The sequence below is a fragment of the Capricornis sumatraensis genome, chromosome 4, assembly GCF_032405125.1.
Source record: "Capricornis sumatraensis isolate serow.1 chromosome 4, serow.2, whole genome shotgun sequence".
Taxonomy (NCBI): domain Eukaryota; kingdom Metazoa; phylum Chordata; class Mammalia; order Artiodactyla; family Bovidae; genus Capricornis; species Capricornis sumatraensis.
In genome coordinates this window covers 63,291,787-63,313,840 of record NC_091072.1, presented here as the reverse complement: position 1 = coordinate 63,313,840, position 22,054 = coordinate 63,291,787, and positions in this window count along the sequence as shown.

Here is a 22,054-nt window from a genome sequence, read left to right as displayed (position 1 = left end):
TATGTACTAACTGTATTAGATAAAGAGAATTTTGAAGGGTTTTGCTGGTGGCTCAGATAGTAAAGAATCTGCCTGCAATTCAGGAGACCTGGGTTTGATCCCTGGGTTGGGAAGATACCCTGGAGAAGGGGATTGCTACCCACTCCAGCATTCTTGCCTGGAGAATTCCATGGACAGAGGAGCCTGGCGGACAGAGGAGCCTCTTTGCAACCCCTGCAGTCCATGGGGTTGCAAAGAGTTGGACATGACTGAGCAATTTTGCCATCTGACTTGTTCTGTTCAATGAGTCCTTGAATCTGAATAAATGCTTTCTTCCAGACTCTTCTTTAGGACAAAGACATCTATAGAAGTAAACCAAATGTTATCAAAATTTCAATCACAAAAGCATAGGTCAGCCATATATTTAAAATTATTCTTATATTCTATACCTTTGAGCCTGCTCTAGTGGCTCAGTAGCAAAGAATCCACTTGCCAAGCATGAGACTCAGGATTGATCCCTGGGTTGGGAAGATCCCCTGGAGGAAGATATGGCAACTCACTCTGGTATCCTTGCCTGGAGAATCCCCTGAACAGAGGAGCCTGTGGGGTACAGTCTATGGGATCGCAAAGAATCAGACACGACTTAGCAACAGACAGACTTTATATCACTTACATTTACCACTTTAGTCACAATTCTTTTTAATAACTGGAAGAGACGATAGAAATCATCACTAGCATCTCCCTTATTTTGTAAATAAAGAAGCTGAATATCAGAGAGGTTAACTATTTTTTTCCACTGATAGTCAGTTCAGTTCAGTTGCTTAGTCGTGTCTGACTCTTTGCAACCCCATGGACTGCAGCACTCCAGGCTTCCCTGTCCATCACCAACTTCTGGAGCTTACTCAGACTCATGTCCATTGAGTTTGTGATGCCATCCAACCATCTCATTCTTTGTTGTCCCCTTCTCCTCCCGCCTTCAATCTTTCCCAGCATCAGGGTCTTTTCCAGTGAGTCAGTTCTTTGCATCAGGTGGCCAAAGTATTGGAGTTTCAGCTTCAGCATCTGTCCTTCCAATGAATATTCAGGACTGATTTCCTTTAGAGTTGACTGGTTTGATCTCCTTGTAGTCCATTTTCATTGATAAATTAGTGATAAATCTCAGACTAAATCCAGGACATCTAATATCCTTATTTGCTTCATTTCTTCCATTCCATTTACTCAAAGATAAAAAGATATTAATGTAATGATTAAGAAACTCAATAACTCATTAGTTAATTAATCAAAATAATTTTGAGTGCTCACTGTATGTAGGCGCTATGCTAGGTTCTGGCAATATGAAATGAGTGAGTCACGGTCATGGTTCTCAAAGATACACATGTTAAAGGAGACAGATGTGAGGACAAATAAGCTCCATGATGCAGGAAAAGTCCATCCTAGCCCATGACTACTGATATTAATACAATGTACTTCTGGAGAGAAAAAGTAAACCTAAATTCTAAGAGAGGGATCCAAGTAGTTACTTGAAAGAGGTAACATTTGAGCTGTGTCTTGAAAAATGAAGAGTCTTGCACTCGAGGGTGGAATTCTAGACAACAGAAACAACAGCTCAATCATAAAACACTCATTTTAAAACCACTGTGGGCCAAGACCCATGCTGTGTACTAGAGTACAAGAGGGAGCAAAAGCATCAGGTCTCTGCTTGCGTGCCTCCTCCATTCTATTGAGAATTCTAAGGGTTAGCAACAGGGGATTTGTCTTTTTAAAGTACAATACAAATAAAGTCTTTGTTAAGGGTATTTAATTTGGGTCTAGAGAGCGGGAAAGAGGAGCAGGGCTACTTCCTGAGGAAGTGAGACTGAAGTTAAAGCCTAGAGGATGATAGGAGAATTAACTGCCCTAAGTGGATTATGGGGTAGGAAAACATTAAGAGACAATACCACAGTCTAATGGCCCTGAGGCAATAATCTGCTGTGTATAAAGATGGGGGAGGTGGTTTGGACATAAACAATAGGGATAGATGTAGCCTTAGATGGCTTGGATGTGGGGGGCAGAGGTCAAGGAATGCCTGTAAGCAACAGTCAATGAAGCCATTGTAAGATCAAATTTGTAATCTTAAAAATCACTGACTCCATGGGCAAAGCTACAATGTTGTGAGACATGGCACACTCAGGAATTAAAGATAATTTTATAAGGCTGGACTTTAGGGCCTGAGGTGGAGCATCACAGGAACTGCAGGCTGGAGTCAGATCCTGGAGGACGTGTGCATTTTATCCAGCAGGGAATAGGGACATCTTGATTTATATACAGGAGAATAAAACATTCAGGCCACAAGAAGCATGCTGAAAAGACTCATAAGTATCCAGGATATTGCAGTTACTAATACAGATAGTGGATTGACAAGTTTCATAATTATTTTATTATATAAGTTCGAAAGAAAAAATAACCAGTTAACCAGATAGCCTAGTTTCTACTTTCCAGTTATTTGAGGTTTGTTGAGGACCTCAAACTTGGATTCTTTACCGTCTAAGCCACCAGGTAAGCCCTTGGGCATGGCAGAGGAGGGCAACTAAGACCTTATATAATGCTTTGTGTGATGGGCTTTCTGGTAAACTTTGTGTGAGCTCCCAAGGATATGCCTGGGCACATACCAGAACAGTGCCTGCCTATGTGATGAAAACTAGCACTGCCTCTACTTGCTGCAATTTTACTTTGTGCCTCTGGGTGGTAATTACAGATTGTTTGATCTTAGTCAATAAAATAGTATTCAATTTCCCCTAAAGACATCAGAGATGTATTTACTATAGTAAAAACATTTTCCCATGCTCCTATTTGAATTTCAAGCATAAATTTCTACTCATTTAGTTTCCAGCTACTTACACAGGCTCTTTAACATATAGACTAAGTGCAAATTTAAAAAACTATAAGAACATTACTCATGTTTCTGGAGGTGTTCAGTAAATTATTTCTATTCTCATGCTATTGATGAAACTCATGAAGATTAACTTCTTAATCAGTCTACCCTGGCTGTCTCCTGTGACAGTCTATGTTCTAAAGTTGGGATTAAATAGATAATGCAAGAAATACCTAAATTTAGAATTTGGGAGATGTTTAAAAATTCACTGAAACCTTAATGCAGTAATTCTCTCCATCATTTATGTTATAGATATCATGGTCCAAATTCTGACCCTCAGTTCATTATAACCCCTCAGAGTTTCTCTGTAAAACTGGAAGAAATCCTTTTTCACACCTCCTGTGTTATCATAAAGAGGTGCCATTCTATTTAACAATTTATGAGATTTCTAGCTGTAAATGCACTTATAATAGTGGTAGACTTGGGAGGGAAACAAGATCTAATGTTTGTTCAATGATTAAATAATTGAAGCTCATCAATACATTCACAAGGAATAGGAAAGAAAATCACTGTCTGAACTCACTGCCATTGCCACCTTGGAAATGTGAATCAGTTTATATCCTTGTTAATTTGGTGAAATACATAGCTCTAAATTTGAATAGCTTTCTGAAAATAAACAATGGTTTCTGTTTGCTTCATTACACTGTATTGTATGACATGAAGTAGTAGGTTAAATAAATTTGCTTTTTAAATGTAAATGATAATATTATCATATGACCAGTAAAAAAAAAAAAAAAGTATTTGAAACAAGTGAAAGAACTCACGTTTTATGGTCAATGCCTTAAAATTACCAGACTCTATCAAGATTAAGATGATCCTAATAAGTTTGGTAAGAGATATAATTGACATAACTTGTAGTAAAAGCAAATATTCTAAAACTGCATTAGCAATAGTGTTAGGATCTGAACTCATTTGTCAGTATAAAAAGTACTCAGATGCTTTCTTTTTTTTTTTGGTTTTTGAGAAATACAGACTGCATCAAATTGAGAAGTACAGCAGTCCCACTTTGAAATGACATAAAGTAAATTATATATACACATAGTAAGTTAAACAATAGAATAATTGAGTAGTTATAGAACATATAAGCAGAGAAGGCAATGGCACCCCACTCCAGTACTCTTGCCTGGAAAATCCCATGGATGGAGGAGCCTGGAAAGCTGCAGTCCATGGGGTCGCTGAGGGTCGGACCCGACTGAGCGACTTCACTTTCATTCATTGGAGAAGGAAATGGCAACCCACTCCAGTGTTCTTGCCTGGAGAATCCCAGTGGCGGGGGAGCCTGGTGGGCTGCCGTCTATGGGGTTGCAGAGTCGGACACGACTGAAGCGACTTAGCAGCAGCAGCAGCAGAACATATAAGACCACAGAAAAATTGACATCATGATGTAAATGTGATTAAGATAAGAATCCAATTAGCATTAAATACATTAAGTCCTATGAGATTACAAACTACAGAGTGTACTGTTGGTGTTGTCAAGCAAACTTCATAGGGAAGTTAGAAATTAACTAGCTTTAAAGCACTGGTAGGAAATGGGCAGGTGGAAAAGCAAGGCAAAGGCTCTTAGGAAGGGAGAGGTGGAAAAATGGAGGTGAGCATGGAGTAACAAACACAAGGGCAAAGAGGAGAGGACATCCAGCATTAACATCAGGTAGTGACTAAGTCTAGATACCGTCATCTGGACTCAAATATTTCTGAAAGGGAATAGTGGGCAGTGGACTGGAATGTTAAACTGAACAAAATATGGGACGTCTTCAATCAAACTTTTATGGAAAATTTCCACTGAATTGTAGTCTTTCACTTCTCTTGATCTTTAATGGTGCATGGACTTCTGGTAGATTGTGCTAGATATCTTTAATTTCCTGTTCAATCCATCTTTTCGTATTCAGAATCAAAATGTGGAGCTTGACACGAAGCTGACTGTTGCAAATGAAGAGTGCAGACACCTATGACATCAATTTCTGGAATGTGTGTCTCAGATTATCTTTTATCTGTCTACTGGGCATTTATACATTGAAACCCTGTTCCTTCTTCCTCTAAACAGGTCAAAAATGAATATTTTCTCCAATCTTGATGCACATCTTCCCTGTACTTGTCAGAGGTCCTGCAAGGCAGTTTTATCATTACAGCTGCCTGGGCTCTTCTCCCGTATATAAAATGGCACTGTAATTAATCATGTATGCAAAGGGGTGCTATCAATAACTTTATGGGTACAACAAATATAAACAGGATGTTCCTGGGAAACCAGGATTAATGGGCACCCTATGCAATCTTTCTGTCATTAAATTCTGCTGCTGCTGCGTCACTTCAGTCGTGTCCGACTCTGTGCGACCCCACAGACAGCAGCCTACTAGGCTCCTCTGTCTCTGGGATTCTCCAGGCAAGAACACTGGAGTGAGTTGCCATTTCCTTCTCCAATGCATGAAAGTGAAAAGTGAAAGTGAAGTCGCTCAGTCGTGCCCGACTCTGCAGACTACCAGGCTCCTCCGTCCATGGGATTTTCCAGGCAAGAGAACTGGAGTGGGGTGCCATTGTCTTCTCCAGATTAAATTCTGACAATTCTTTAACTCTCTTAATTTTTCTCCCTTTCTTTTCATTGTTTCTGCCCCATTCATACTCTGTGTTCGATAGCCCCCTCCTCACTTTCTTGCTAGTGGTAAAGAACCTGCTTGCCAGTGCAGGAGACATAAGAGACATGGGTTCAATCCCTGGGTCAGGAAGGTCCCCTGGAGGAAGGCACAGCAACACACTCGTCTTCTTGCCTGGAGAATCCCATGGACAGAGGAGCCTGGCAGGCTACAGTCCATAGAGTTGCAAAGAGTTGGGCACGGCTTAATTGACTTAGCATGCACACACACTTTCATGCTCAGTTCTGATAAATATACCCAGAGTTCCATTTCTTGCACCACCTCCTTGCTCAAGAACCTATAGAGAATCTATAGCATTTCTCCCCAAAGAATAAACTATTCTTTTTAGCTTTTTAGGACCATTTTGATCTGCATCTATCTACTTCATGTTATCTCCTAAGCACAAAAATAGATTCCCCAGAAGTATCCCTCTCCTTTTTCTTTTTTTATGCCTTTGCAAATGTTACCTGGACATCCTAGGATGTGCACATCTAACCAGCATGGCTTTCTCTGTTTTACTTCTAATCAAGTTGCTGTATAATCTTTAAGATTTGGATCAATGCGACTTCCTTTCTTAGAGCCTGCTCTGATATGGAATACTCCCCCAAACTTCTTGATAACCTTGCATCTAAATCCTTGATAAACCACTCATCTTTTGTACTCACACTCCTTTTTGCTATCACTGTTACAGATTTGAGTTCCTAAACAAATTTCTTTAGCTCAATTCTTAATTCCTTGACTGTACAGAATAGGGTGCCATGTTATTCACATAAAGCATGTTTTCAAATATATGAGATGAAATATGTCTTTCCAATGAAAATCACTCCTGATTCCCCTGATGCCTGCTGTCCTTTTGGCCACTTTTAGAAAGCAAAGCAAGTTAAAAGGAAAAAAGAAAAAGAAAAGCACCTGTTTATTATGGCATAATTATCTACCTGATAAAATCTAAAGCATTGCTGTCCTCTCCTTGGGCCTCCTTGGTAGCGCAATTGGTACAGAATCTGCCTGCAATGCAGGAGACCCAGGTTCGATTCCTGGGTCAGGAAGATCCCCTGGAGAAGGGCATGGCAACCCACTCCAGTATTCTTGCCTGGAGAATTCCATGGACAGAGGAGCCTGGCGGGCTACAGTCCATGGGGTCTCAAAGCACTGGACAAGACCAACTAACAAGTGCAACTAACACTTGCACTTTCTTCCTCTCCTTACTAAACAAAATAAATAAATTCCAACAAAGGGAAATATTAGTGTTTTTTATTTGTCTGTTTGTCTTAGAAAGACAAATAGTTTGCTTTCCTATGCATAATAGATTCATATATAACAATTTGCTGATGGAGATTATTCCTGGTGCAATTTATTTATTTATTTATTTTTATTTTTACTTTATTTTACTTTACAATACTGTATTGGTTTTGGCATACATTGACCTGAATCCACCACGGGTGTCCCGGTGCAATTTAAACGTGGCATTGTTCCCCATGCTTTTATAGTATTCTACCTTTCAATCTGAATGCTTTATGTAAACCTAGAGCTAGCAACAGAGTCTCTGCTGGGTCCTCCCTTTGACTCGCTGGCCTGCTGTTTACCCCCAGCTTCTTCTGTCCAGTCACAGTGGCTCTTTTCCTTGTTGTTGTTATTGCTTTAATTTATTTTAATTGGAGAATAATTGCTTTACAATATTATGTTGGCTTCTGCCATACAGCAACATGAATCAGCCATAAGTACCCATATGTCTCCTCCCCCGGAAACTCCCTCCCACTCCATACCCCATCACACCCCTCTAGGTGTCACACAGCAGCAAGCCGTGCTCTCTGTGTTGTAAAGCAACTTCCCATTAGCTATGTGTTTCATACACGCTCATGTATATGTTTCACTGCTACTCTCTCAATTCGTGCCACCCTGTCCTTCCCCTAGTGTGTCCAAAATCTGTTCTATGTATCTGTGTCTCTATTCCTGTCCTGCAAATATCTTGAATCAATGTCTGTGATACACAGAATTGAAGGTGACTCAGAAACTAAACTTCGGGGAAATGGGAGTCACCTTGCCAGGTTACTATGAGGCCAAGACCAGCATGGCTCCTTCCCAAAGTTTTAAGGTAGGAAAATAAGGAAGACCACCTTGCCTTGCTCTTTCTTTCAACTTCTAGAATGTGTCTTACTCCCTGAGTCCTATTCAGGAAAAGAGGAAACTTTGAAATCTCCTTGAAAGACATTTTACCCTATCTAAAACTGTCATAAGACATTTGGTCCACACAAAAATATCCTTAAAATTTGGTCCTGTCTGAAACATCCATAAGAAATGTCATCCAGGCCAAAAGATCTTCGAAATTTGGTCCTATTCAAAACATCCATGAGCATATTTGGTTTATCTCAAATGGTTTTCAGTTCAGTTTAGTCTCTCAGTCGTGTCTGACTCTTTGCGACCCCATGAACTGCAGCACACTAGACTTCCCTGTCCATCACCAACCCCCAGAGCCTACTCAAACTCATGTCCATCATGTCAGTGATGCCATCCAACCATCTAATCCTTCCCAAATGGTTTTAGGAAAAAACAAATATCAAAGACGTTTTGACATGGGCCAAATGTCACTTGGACACTTTATATAGGACCACATATCTGCCAACCTTGATATTCTAGTTCTGATTTTCATTTTCTTTTTCCTATTCCCTGGGCATGAAAAGGGGATAATCTTCACCCCTCTCCCCCGATATCCTTCTTCTTCCTGATTTAAACAGAGGACTGGGCACTTTAGAAACTGGAGTCCCCATGTTTTGGCCCTTGGCATGTTAAAAGAGACAGCACATCCTCCCTACACAGGAAGTCAACCTTTCATCACTATTGCCTTACAAAGAAGCTAAGTCTCACTCTTCTGTTCTAAACCAGATTTTGCAGAGCTAATTAAAACCCATCACTTTAACATTTGAAAATCAAATATCTGGATTGATGATGCATGAATTAGACAAAATATCTTTTTCTAAATGATAGAAAAAATTCTTCACAAATGTACTTCTGTGTGAAGGCACTGGTTTTCAAATTAAATCCTAATAGTGTATTTACAAAATTATATCTTACATTTTTAGTCATATGTAATATGTGATTATAAAAATGCAAAGCTTAAGCTTCAATGTTCAATGCAGTTACCCTACATATGTTAAAAGAAGTTAAAAATACCAGTTTCCTATATATCATCATTTTAACTGTTGTTACTGTTAATTACTTATCTATTACACCCTAAAATTATTCACTCAGAACAATGACATTAATAATATACTGCTGGAATTTTAGGAAATAAAAGTAGCATGCTGACTCTTTCTTTATTATCTCTTTTCCTTTTAATTCAAAGCTCATTCATTCAGCATTTATTAAAAAACCTACTTTGAATCAAACCCTTCACGGGGTGGAGCAACAGAGACAAAAGATAACACACAAATTCTCTACCAGGGGCATTCACATATTTATTGCTTTTGCTACAATCCTCTTCACTTTTACTTAATTTCACAATATAATAGCTTCTCAAATATATAGCTGGTATTTCTCTATATGAGTACAAATGAATAGCAGAGTCTAATAGAAGTCATTACCGAGAGAAATGCACCACACTTTATTCATAAGTTCCATTGTTCATTCAAATTTTTATGTGTTCATTTGTTCAGTCATTCACTCAGAAAATGCCATTAACCAGTAACTGTGGGTTAACTGCCACAGTTGACTTCTGGGCATAAGCCATCTATGTTGGCCTTCAAAGTAATGTCAGTCTACTGACTTAGTGTACACGATAGCCCCATAATAAAGGAGTATGAGTATGATGCAAGGAAGGAGGGGTGGTTGGGGTAAGGTAAGAATCCTTCACAGTGGAATGGATAATAAGAATTCATGTTGAAGGGATAGAAGATGATAAAACATTGAAGTGGGAAGGGCAGTCTTGTTCAAGTGAAATGTATACACAGAGGCACAGAGGCTGAGAAAACATAACTTTTTCTAAGCCTGGAATGTAGAGTATGTCAAAGAGTCTAGTGCAATTTTGTTGAGCATAAAAATGTGCCCAATGAAAGCATGGTATTTCCTAGCCTTCTCTTTGCAAATAAAGGTGAAGAATGGCAGCGCAGTCCAGGTCTGGTTAATGAGAGAGTTAAAAGTATTCCTTGAGGAGCAAGGCTGCAGGCAAACTCCTTAAAAGCAGAGAAGGCTCAGCTGGGGTGAGCCTTTTGCCCTTTCCCCTTCCTATTCTCCCTGCCTGGAGTGCAAACATGATGCCCAGAGGAAGGAAGATGCCCTGTGACCACAAGGCAACCAGCAAGTGCTGAGAATGGCTGAGCAGAAAGCTACAGCCCTGAGACAAGAGAGGACAGCTCTGTGGACCCTGCACAGTCTGTAACAGACTTCTCACCCCGAGAGGGGAAATGCCTTAGGTAATTATAGTTACGCCACTGGTTTTCAGATTTATTTTACTTGGGCAAATTGATGGTGTGAACCTCAGTGAACTAAATGAAGCCAACCATAAGGAGCCCTGCATAGCTATAGAGTTTGAACTGTGTTTGGCAAAGATTCTTTTTTTTTTTTTTTTAATTTAAGAGGAGATCAGTTTATTAAAAGACCATAACCTCTTTAAATCACAACTGGGAAACCAAGTAGTTCGTGATGGCCGAGCAGAGATGCCAACACATACATTTTTCCTCTTCCTGGTTCTAAATGTCCACCAATACGTTATTTATCTGAACTCTTTGTGTTATTTTTTTGGTAGAGGTTCTTAAATTCCAGTAGATTTGAGAATCACTGACAGTATCTAATAAACACGCACATTTCTGAGCCATACCCGCACAAATTTGGGGTCCAGCTGTCTAGGTGGCACACAGGAATTTCAACTTTAGTTTCTAATGCTGCTTCTAAGGCCACATTTAAACAAACAGAGCAAATCCCACAAATGACAAAAGAAATAAAAATCCTCTCAAATGTGTGGAAGTGGAGCAATTCATGCATTTGAGGCACAAGGAAGCCTTTTTGTCTTTCTCTTCCTTCCTATTTTCCTACTACTCATGGGGAAACAGAATTGCTACCTGCAGTTAACAAAATCCATATCTATGACATTTATGTTCAGGCATAAAATTGATGAAGAAGGATTTTGTTTCATTTGGCAAACCCTTAACTAGTGCTTATCATACCATAGGTACTCTTCTTAGAACTTAAGAAGTACTAACTCATTTAATTTTTATGAAATTCTATGTGGTAGAAGCTACTATTGGGCTTCCCTGGTAGCTTAGCTGGTAAAGAATCCACCTGCAATGTAGGAGACACTGGTTCAATTCCTGGGTTGGGAAGACCCCCTGGAGAAGGGATAGGCTACCACTCTACTATTCTTGGGCTTCCCTGGTGGTTAAGATGGTAAAGACTCCAGCTGCAGTGCAGGAGACATGGGCTCAATCCCTGGGTTGGGAAGATCCCCTGGAGGAGGGCATGGCAACCCACTCCAGCATTCCTGCCTGGAGAATCCCCATGGACAGAGGAGCCTAGCAGGCTTCAGTCCATGGGGTTACAAAGAGTCAGACATGACAGAGTGACTAAGAACAGCAGAGCATCGGAACTACTATTATCCCAGCTCATAGATGGGAAAACTGAGCTACACTGATGGTAAACAGCTAGGTCACACAGCTGTTCAGTGACTATGCTGCATCTCTAATCCTTGACCATCACAGACTTATTATTTGCAATTCCAACTACTTGTGAGAAGCCACAGAATTTCCATGATTTATTCAAGTATAATGAGAATAAAGACATTACAACCATATGGCTCTTTTGAGACATAAACATCTGGAGAAACTAAGATCTTGTAATCAAAGCATCTAGCATAAATTGTATCTCATGGGCTGTGATGTTGTTTGTGATAAGCAGGTTAATTTGCTAGTCTAGCTAATCCCCAAACATCTGTTTCTTAGTTTCTTAATTTCTAGGTTGTATGAATTTATAAACACTTAAAGATTGGGAGCTGTAACCAAAGTAAATATTATGGGTCTACAATAGCATTTCCACAAATATTTTTTCTCTTGAACATTTGTTCCCCAAGATGCTAGGTAGCAGGCTTCTTATTTAAATAAATTTGGGAAATATTAGGCTGTGCAGAGTCTTTTTTATTGGAGTATAATTGCTTTACAATGTTGTGTTTCTACTGTACAATTAAATGAATCAGTTATATGTACACATATATCCCTTCCCTCTTGGATCTCCATCCCACCCACCCTATTCCACCCATCTAGGTCATCACAGAGCACCATGTTGATTTTGCTATGCTTTATAGCAGGCTCCCAACTAGCCATCTATTTTACACATGGTAGTGTATATATGTCAATCCGAACCTCCCAATTCATCCCACCTTGCCATTTACCATCTGCGCCTACATGTCCCGTATCTACATCTGCATCTTCATCCTTGCCCTGGAAATAGGTTCATCTGTACCATTTTTCAAGATTCCATATATATGCATTAATATATGGGATTCCCTGATAGCTCAGCTGGTAAAGAATTTGCCTGCAATGCAGGAGACCCCAGTTCAATTCCTGGGTCAGGAAGATCCCCTGGAGAAGGGATAGGCTACCCATTCCAATATTCTTGGGCTTCCCTGGTTGCTCAGCTGGTAAAGAATCTGCCTGCAATGGAGAAGACCTGGTTTTGATCCTTGGATTAGAAAGATGCCCTGGAGAAGGGAACAGCTACCTGCTCCAATATTCTGGCCTGGAGAATTCCATGGACTGTATAGTCCATGTGGTCGCAAAGATACACAAGAAAACCATAATTCAAAAGGACACATGCACCTCAGTGTTCATTGCAGCATTATTCTCAATAGCCAGGACACAGAAACAATCTAAATGTCCAACAACCCATGAGTGGATAAAGAAGATGAGGTACATATATACAATGGAATATACAAAGGCGTTACTACAGGAATTCAGTCAGTTCAGTCGCTCAGTTGTGTCCGACTCCGCGACCCCATGAATCGCAGCACGCCAGGCCTCCCTGTTCATCACCAACTCCCGGAGCTCACTCAGACTCACGTCCATCGAGTCAGTGATGTCATCCAGCCATAATTATCAGAACCTTAATATGAAAAATCCCACTGTAAATCTGCAAGAGAGAAATACTGTACATAGCATTTGGCCAAAAAGGCCACAGAGGCCTTTTTCTCCCGAGTTTTGAGTCATAGTGTTGTTCCACAGAACACAGTTCTGCAAATGATTCCTACTGTATATGAAAATTGAATACTTTTATCTTGTTCAGATAGAAGTAATGTTTTTTACAGAACTATTCATAAAAGATTTTTTGCAAGCTGTGGGTATGTGTAATCATGTAGATCACAGACTAAAGGAAGAATAAAAAGAGAGAGAAAATGAAACCTGCTAAATATAACTTTTCTCTCCTTACCAGCACAATAAAAGCTGTTTAATTTCTAAATATTCATAGTGGAGTCACTCAGTCATGTCCAACTCTTTGTGACTCCATGGACTGTAGCCCACCAGGCTTCTCCATCCATGGGGTTTTCCAGGCAAGAATACTGGAGTGGGGTGCCATTTCATATTAGTTTCTAAATTCTTTATAATCTGTTTTAACATTTTGCCCTACAATTTTTCTATTCCGGCCTTTGAAGAGTTCTGTTGTTTTCCCTTTTCTAGTGTTTTATATATTTCCCTGCTTGTTTTTCTTCCTTTAATCATAAACCTGTAACTATGAAACATAGAAATGATAGATTCATCATCTTCATCCAGCCAGTAGACATCTTTTTTCATTATCTGAAGTAAGTACTCTGGAGAAGCAATCTTTATGTATGCAGAATAAAAATCAAATCATATTTTTCTTAATAAGCCAAACAAGCTGAGAAATGCTTCTTATAGAGAAACTGTATGGTAAATAGTAAATAAATATGCCTGAACTTCTATGCTAAGGAAATGCTCTCATTAAAGTTGGTGTTTTACTATTTTGGTTTCATCGAACATGAAACACAATTTTAATAATTTGATTCTGTGAGTGAACTCAAGGCTCTGAAAGGATTTTTGGATTTAAAAAAGGTGCTATAAAGCATTCATTTTGGATATTTTTCAATTAAATATTTCTGATTTTTTTTCTTAAAAAAAATAACATGTCATTTAAAGGTAGTAAAAGACTGATTAAGTCAACTTGTTCAGTCTGGCTCATCTGTGAACTTACCATCAAATCATTTACTTCTCACACAGTCTGATTAAAAATATTTCTCAACTGAATTCAGATTTTCTCTTCTCTTTGGGTAATATGTTTTTAAGGGAATGAAAAGTTATGACCAACCTAGATAGCATATTCAAAAGCAGAGACATTACTTTGCTGACTAAGGTCCGTCTAGTCAAGGCTATGGTTTTTCCAGTGGTCATGTATGGATGTGAGAGTTCGACTGTGAAGAAGGCTGAGCACCGAAGAATTGATGCTTTTGAACTATGGTGTTGGAGAAGACTCTTGAGAGTCTCTTGGACTGCAAGGAGATCCAACCAGTCCATTCTGAAGGAGATCAGCCCTGGTATTTCTTTGGAAGGAATGATGCTACAGCTGGAACTCCAGTACTTTGGCCACCTCATGCGAAGAGTTGACTTATTGGAAAAGACTCTGATGCTGAGAGGGATTGGGGGCAGGAGGAGAAGGGGACAACCGAGGATGAGATGGCTGGATGGCATCATGGACTCGATGGACATGAGTCTGAGTGAACTCTGGGAGATGGTGATGAACAGGGAGGCCTGGTGTGCTGCGATTCATGGGGTCGCAAAGAGTCGGACACGACTGAGCGACTGAACTGAACTGAACTGAAGGGAATGAATATTCCCTAAAATATTTTGTTGTATTATTCTCATGTTACTTACTCTTTTCTGTGTATGAGATAGTATGTGTGTGTGTATTCTTTCTTCCATTTTTATTATTAAAAGTCAGGGCATTTTTTAAAATATGTGAGATTTCTGTCCATTATGTTATATTTTAAGAAAGGAGATGGCTATATACTATTAATATAAATTACTACTGTTCTTCACTCATTTTCAAATATATTATGTAAAAAGGATACAAAGATGAATTAAAACACTCCAATTTACCCAAGGAAATGTTCTATCTTTTGCATAGATAAGCAATTAGAGAATGAAAATCTTATCAATGAAATTATAAGGTGTCCTAGAATAAAGCAGAGTGCTTACTTTTCCAATCTCCTTGAATAAATATTCCCAATCCTCTGTTTTATGATAGAAGAAGATTAAATGAAATCTCAATTTTGGCATATTCTTCATGTTTTCTCTTTTATTTCTGTCTCATACCTCTCTATAGATATCACCAAGCTGTGGTTTCCTAGCAAAAAACAGTCATCTCATACAAATAATTAATCTCCTGAAGTTTGTTGGTGCTCTATTGGAAATGTATCCAAGACCAGTAGGATGAGTTAGGGCATAATGCTAAAAGACCAGAGTCTTATAACCCCAACCAATCAAAGAACAACATATGAAATATCTACTGTGTACTTGTCATGATGGAATCAGTAATTGATGATCTAGGCTAATTTTTCATTGAGATAAATTAGTTACCATTTTGCTTGACCTTAGCTTGGACTTCCAATGAGAGCCAATTGCCTCATAAGTGCACACTCAGAGAACTACAGGGAAATTACTGATTTTACCTGGATTTTTTTAAAGTTTAGATTCAGAATTTGTACTTTAGTCTTAAATCTATACAGTTAATAACTAGAGCTTTGCCTTTCAATGTAATTGACAGCTATTTTTGCACTCAAAATGTGGTTAAGTACAAAGTAAGATTTTGTAAATGTAAAGTATGTACTAAATTTAGAAGACAATACAAAAAAGAATGTAAAACATCTTAACTTTTTATCTGGCTAAATATTGGCAAAATAAAATTTTTTATATATTGGGTCATAAATAAAATATACTGTTAAGATTAATCACTGTTATCTTTTTCTTTTGATTTTTGTTTTGTTTCTGTTTTACTGTTTTAATGAAGCTATCAGAAAATTTTAAGTACTTATGTGACTTGTATCGTGGCTCATGTTATATTTCACTAATGAAAAAGAAAGAGAGTTCCAGAAAATCATCTATCTCTGCTTTATTGACTATACCAAAGCCTTTGACTGTGTGGATCACAACAAACTGGAAAATTCTTCAAGAGATGGGAATACCAGACCACCTGACCTGCCTCTTGAGAAATCTGTATGCAAGTCAGGAAGCAACAGTTAGAACTGGACATGGAACAACAGATTGGCTCCAAATAGGAAAAGGAGTACATCAAGGCTGTATACTGTCACCCTGCTTATTTAATTTATATGCAGAGTACATCACGAGAAATGCTGGGCTGGAGGAATCACAAGCTGGAATCAAGATTGCTGGGAGAAATATCAATAACCTCAGATATGCAGATGACACCACTCTTATGGCAGAAAGTGAAGAACTAAAGAGCCTCTTGATGAAAGTGAAAGAGGAGAGTGAAAAAGTTGGCTTAAAGCTCAACATTCAGAAAACGAAGATCATGGCATCTCTCATCACTTCATAGCAAATAGATGGGAAACAGTGGAAACAGTGGCTGACTATTTTTGGGGGGCTCCAAAATCACTGAAGATGGTGACTGCAGCCATGAAATTAAAAGACACTTACTCCTTGGCAGGAAAGTTATGACCAACCTAGACAACATATTAAAAAGCAGAGACATTACTTTGTCCACAAAGGTCCATCTAGTCAAGGCTATAGTTTTTCCAGTGGTCATGTATGGATGTGAGAGTTGGACTATAAAGAAAGCTGAGCACCGAAGAATTGATGCTTTTGAACTGTGGTGTTGGAGAGGACTCTTGAGAGTCCCTTGGACTGCAAGGAGATCCAACCAGTCCATCCTAAAGGAGATCAGTCCTGAGTGTTCATTGGAACAACTGATGTTGAAGCTGAAACCCTAAAACTTTGGCTACCTGATGCAAAGAACTGACTCATTTGAAAAGACCCTGGGAAAGATTGAAGGTGAGAGGAGAAGGGGATGACAGAAGATGAGATGGTTGGATGGCATTACCGATTAAATGGACATGAGTTTGGGTAAACTCCGGGTGTTGGTGATGGACAGGGAGGCCTGGCATGCTGGAGTCCGTGGGGCTGCAAAGAATCAGACACGATTGAGTGACTGAACTGAACTGAATACATTTAACTTCCAAATATAGAGCTGTATATTTCACTAGCAGTGTTCTAGAGTGTGCTTTGTTTATAAGGTATTTGAAATAGTACTATTAATTAATACTTTTTAGAGGCTGCAAAGTATTGTATGCTGAGTAACTTTAAAGAGACAGTAAAAAATGAGAAATTTAAGTTACATTAGGCTAAAAGCCTTAATTTTTAATGAATTTACCAATTAACTTTGGATAGACCCTAAGAAAACATTTTTTTTTTTTTGGTTCAGCCACAGTCTATTTGTTTACAGAATAAGGATTTTGTCTCTAATTAGAATATATAAGTATCAAGGCACACTTTTTCTATCCTTTTATACATATCCAAATCTCTCAAATTACTGGACTATATCTGATGACATAAAAAATCATCAGGGAAACATCTACCAATATCAAAACTGCTTTGAAAGAAATCAAATAAAGAATTGTATACACCCTAAAACCAAACCACAAGGAAAGCTTTGGTTGCTACATGACAGAATTACTACAATTAGTTATTTTTTATACCAAGAAAATATTTTATACTCAGAAACAATTTTTAAAAATAGCAAATTGAGACACTTGATGTAAAGTTCAATTAATGTAACAAGTTTCAAAAACCCAAATATACATAGGATTGTTTTAGGTGGTGAAGATGTCTAGTTACAGAAATGGGAAAATGATAATAAAGTGCAAGATATCAAGCAGTGTTATAACATGATGCCATTTACTAATGAGTTCAGAAAAACAGAAGCAACCTCAAGTTGTATCAGTCCAGCAATGGTTAACAATGGTTATCTCTGTATAGTAGAATTACAGTTCAAGCAATTTTTGTTTTATTTTGCTTTTGGTATTCTTTTTCATTGTTTATCTGTATTTTCTAGTTTTTCAAAAGCATGTATGTAATCAACATATGATTTTAAAAAATAATATGACCTGGAATAGGCCTTACAAGAAGAAAAGAACTAAAACTTGCGAGGGGAGCCATGTAAATGGATAATGAGAGGAGCACCAGGCATTGGCAAAAGCAACCTGAGTAAAAGAATGCTGTCACAGCTTCACAGTATCCCGACATTTGGAGCCAAGTAGCCCTCTGTTCAAATATAAACCCCAAACTCTGATCATGGACAAGGTTCTTAACATCTCCAAGGCTGTCTGATCATAAATCTTACCTTGAAGGCATGTTGTGAAAATTACATGACATGGTTACGAAAAACAAGTAGGATCATGCTCCTCATTAGAGTCAATGGAAACAAATGAGGAGGAGGCTAATGTAACCTATAGTGTGATGGATATTTCACTCTTCACCAAGGCCAGTGCCTTCCTGCGCTCAGTCTGAAGTTCCTGCCACCACTGCATAGCCAGGGCGGGAAGGAGCAATGGAAAAATCAAGAGGATACACCCTTCAACTCTAGATTCCTGTCCAAATGCAAAACTCCAGCTAAGTGTCTAAGAATAATCCCTACCTTTTACTCCCTGTTTAGGTGAACTGTTTCTCCCTTTATTTTAAGAAACAACTCATCTAACTAATGGATACAGACTGGTTTTATGTCTGCTACTTTTATGGTGGGTCAAAAATGAACTGACAGTATGACAGAGGCCAACACAATATTGTGAAATAAATAATTCTTCAATTAAAATTAAATAAATTCATTTTTTAAAAAAGAAATGAACTGATGGAGCCAATGAACACATTGACATTCTGAGTCCAAGCAGGAGTGGACAACTTGACGGGAAGGGAGCAAAATCTGAAGGTGCTCAAAATATCTTAGATGATTTTAAAAGAGAATTATTAATAATAAGGAGAAGGTAGGTCATTCGCCCCTGGAATTTTTCTCAAATCTAAATATTTATACACCAAAAAATTTAAAAAAAATTATGATTCCATGATTATGTTGGTACGTGATTCAAGTTTTTAATCTTTACAAAGTTTTTATTCATTAACTATATATATGCTTAAAATGTTTTAGTCATGTTGTTGCTTTTTGGTGTGTTTCTCTTTCATGGTGTGGTATGCCTTTGCAAGTTTCCTTTCACATGCTTTCATAGCTGGTCAACTCCCATCTGCCTCACAGGGTTTTTACCAGATTAATGTCTTTAGACTGATTATGGTCAAAGTTTGCAAATCTAGAAGGCACTTTTCTTTTTTAAAATATCTTTTCATATCCTCTTAATGGGGACCTAATTTCTGGATTCTAAACAAGCAATCTCATTTCCCTTACTTCTAAGTGCTCAAGGGACCAAACCTGTAATACTGATTATTGATAAATTATTGAAGAACAAAGGATAGTCTGACTTTCACCTACTGTGCTGTTGACTTTAAAGTTCAGATGCAAAGATGATTTATCTTTAATTTAGAATGTTCATATTTATAAACTAGGTTATGATATTTTCTTCCTTAGATGAGAATATGTAAGTTAACAAATTAATAGATTTATTAACAGTTTAATAAACTTGTCCCCTTTTGACATTTGGAGTCTTAGACTTTATCTTTAAAGTATAACCTACCCTTTTAGAGCTAGGGCAGAGAGGAGAGTTTAATTTAGTAGTAAAATGAAAAAAACATTATGTAAAAATCAAATTAGAGATAGAAAGATTTTCTAACCTTTCAACAGCAAGTAGAGCGTCACCCTGAAGAAACCTTGGCAAATTTGTATGACAAGTCTACAATTAAGAAGGAAAAAATAGTAAATTCTGCCCTAGTTCACACACACACACACATTCCCTGTGCTTCCTCTGTCTTTTAAATGATTCAAATTTTCAAAAGGAAATGAAATGACAGAAATGATGGATATAAAGTGGTAGAGCATATTTTCTTCAAAGGTACTAATAAAAGATCTGGTAATAATTTCATTACTTAAACTTATAAAAGGACATAATTTTAAATACAGTTAAACTAATGAGTGCTAGAATGACACAGCCCAAAGAGATAGCCCTCTAAGTTGATTTAAGGAAGGAATTACCAGATCCTTCCTTTTCTTTTTTTTCAGTAGATAATTTAGCCCCAAATGAATTCATTGCTGGTCCCAGATTATTTATAGCTTTATTATCTACCCCCTTCCTACCCCAGAGAGTCTGGACACTCTGAAGTCCCTGAAACATGTCATCATTGATACAAACAAGCCCCTGCTCACTTTCAGTAATTTTAGTCCCCCCTTTCTCTTCTAATCTCAGTATGTTTTCCTTCTTTCTTATTCTGTGCATGTTTGGTCCTAAGTTGTATCTTTTTGTGACCTCATGGACTGTCGCCTGCCAGGCAATTTCCCAGGCAAGAATACTAGAGTGGGTTGCCAGTTCCTTCTCCATGGGATCTTCCTGACTCAGGGATTGAACCCCTCGTTCTTACTGGCTTCACCCTACTGTATCTGATATACGAACTTGGAGATACAAGTATTATTGAAAAACATACAGTCTATGAAAGTTTTGATGTTACAGATGTTCTTTCTTCCTTAATCAACACTGTGTGTCTTGGATTTCCTCATGTGTGGTAGACTAAACACAGCAATAAGGTTTTGGACATTCCTCCCATCCAGAGAGGAGGTCATGTCCTAACTTTGAATCTGGTGAGCTCTGTGAATGCTCTGGCTAATAAGCTATGGCACAACTGAAGCTGTCTTAGCTTCAGAGCCCAGTCCTTAAGAGACTGACTACTTCTACTTCCTGCCTCTTAGAATACTGACCCTGAGATACCATGTAAGAAACCCATTACCTTGAGATCACCGTGCTGGATAAGCCACATGCAGGCACTCCAGTTGACAATCCCAGTCGAGACCAGTCTTACAGGCATCTTTACCAAGTACCAGGCATCAGGCATGTGAATAATCTTGGGTGCTGAAGACCATCCCTTCCTTCTCCTAAATATCAGTTGGTCACCCCAGCCTAAAGTTTTGTAAAGTAGAAGAATCAACCAGTTGAGTCTTGCCTAAATCCCTAACCCACAAAATTGTAAGATAATATTATAAATGGTTGTTTTAAGTCACTACATTTGGGATAGTTTGTTACTCAACAACAGATAACCACAACAACATGCTTCTACAAGCACTACTACTTAATAATTTCTGACTGCTATGTAACGTAGTTTTATGTCTGCTTTTATTCAGGAGTTCTAATTTGCATCAATATAGGTATTATATTATACCTAGTATTTTTTTTTTACTCTGCCCTCTTTGTAAGATCCATCCATGTTGCCATCTGAAAACCTTCACTTTCAAGTGCTAAAATTGAAGCCATGACATAAACTTCCATCTCTTTAGGAGATGGAATAAACAGTATGGTGATACATGTATTAATACATGCTTATCTGTCAACCAATGTGATAATTTCCCCGGGATACATTCCAAGGAGTAGGATTGCCAGATGACAAGATATATACACATTTCATACTACTCAATACTGCTACATAGCTCTTTACCCTTCATTGTGATACCATAAGTTTATACCTCTCATGAAAGAAAGTGAAAGGGTTAGTCACTCAGTCCTGTCTGACCCTTTGCTACCCAATGGACTATAGCCTGCCAGGCTCCTCTGTCCATGGAATTCTCCAGGCAAGAATACTGGAGTGGGTTGCCATGCCCTTCTCCAGGGGATCTTCCTGACAGAGGGATCCAACCCAGGTCTCCTGCATTGCAAGCAGATTCTTTACCTTCTGAGCCACCAAGAAAGACCTAATATTTCTCAAATGCACTATTATATCAAGGGTTGCTACCCTTCTTCCATCTAATTTTGTGTTTTTTGTTTACATTTCTTTTCTCTTTTTTTGTCTTCTACTGGATTAATTTTTCTTCTGCTCATCTCAACATTTTATACTATTTGGTATTCTATGGGCAATTAACATATTAGTTGGGATTCAGTTACAAAGAAAAAAATCCTCTTTAGCTAGTTTTAGCAGGGAAATAATCTAGAGTTTTAATCCTTTATGGATTCACTAGGAGAGCTGAACACAAACTTTGTTCAGTTCAGTTCAGTCGCTCAGTCGTGTCTGACTCTTTGCGACCCCATGAATCGCAGCATGCCAGGCCTCCCTGTCCATCACCATCTCATGGAGTTCACTCAGACTCACATCCATCGAGTCCGTGATGTCATCCAGCCATCTCATCCTCTGTCGTCCCCTTCTCCTCTTGCCCCCAATCCTTCCTAGCATCAGAGTCTTTTCCAATGAGTCAACTCTTCGCATGAGGTGGCCAAAGTACTGGAGCTTCAGTTTTAGCATCATTCCTTCCAAAGAAATCCCAGGCTTGATCTCCTTCAGAATGGACTGGTTGGATCTCCTTGCAGTCCAAGGGACTCTCAAGAGTCTTCTCCAACACCACAGTTCAAAAGCATCAATTCTTTGGCGATCAGCCTTCTTCACAGTCCAACTCTCAC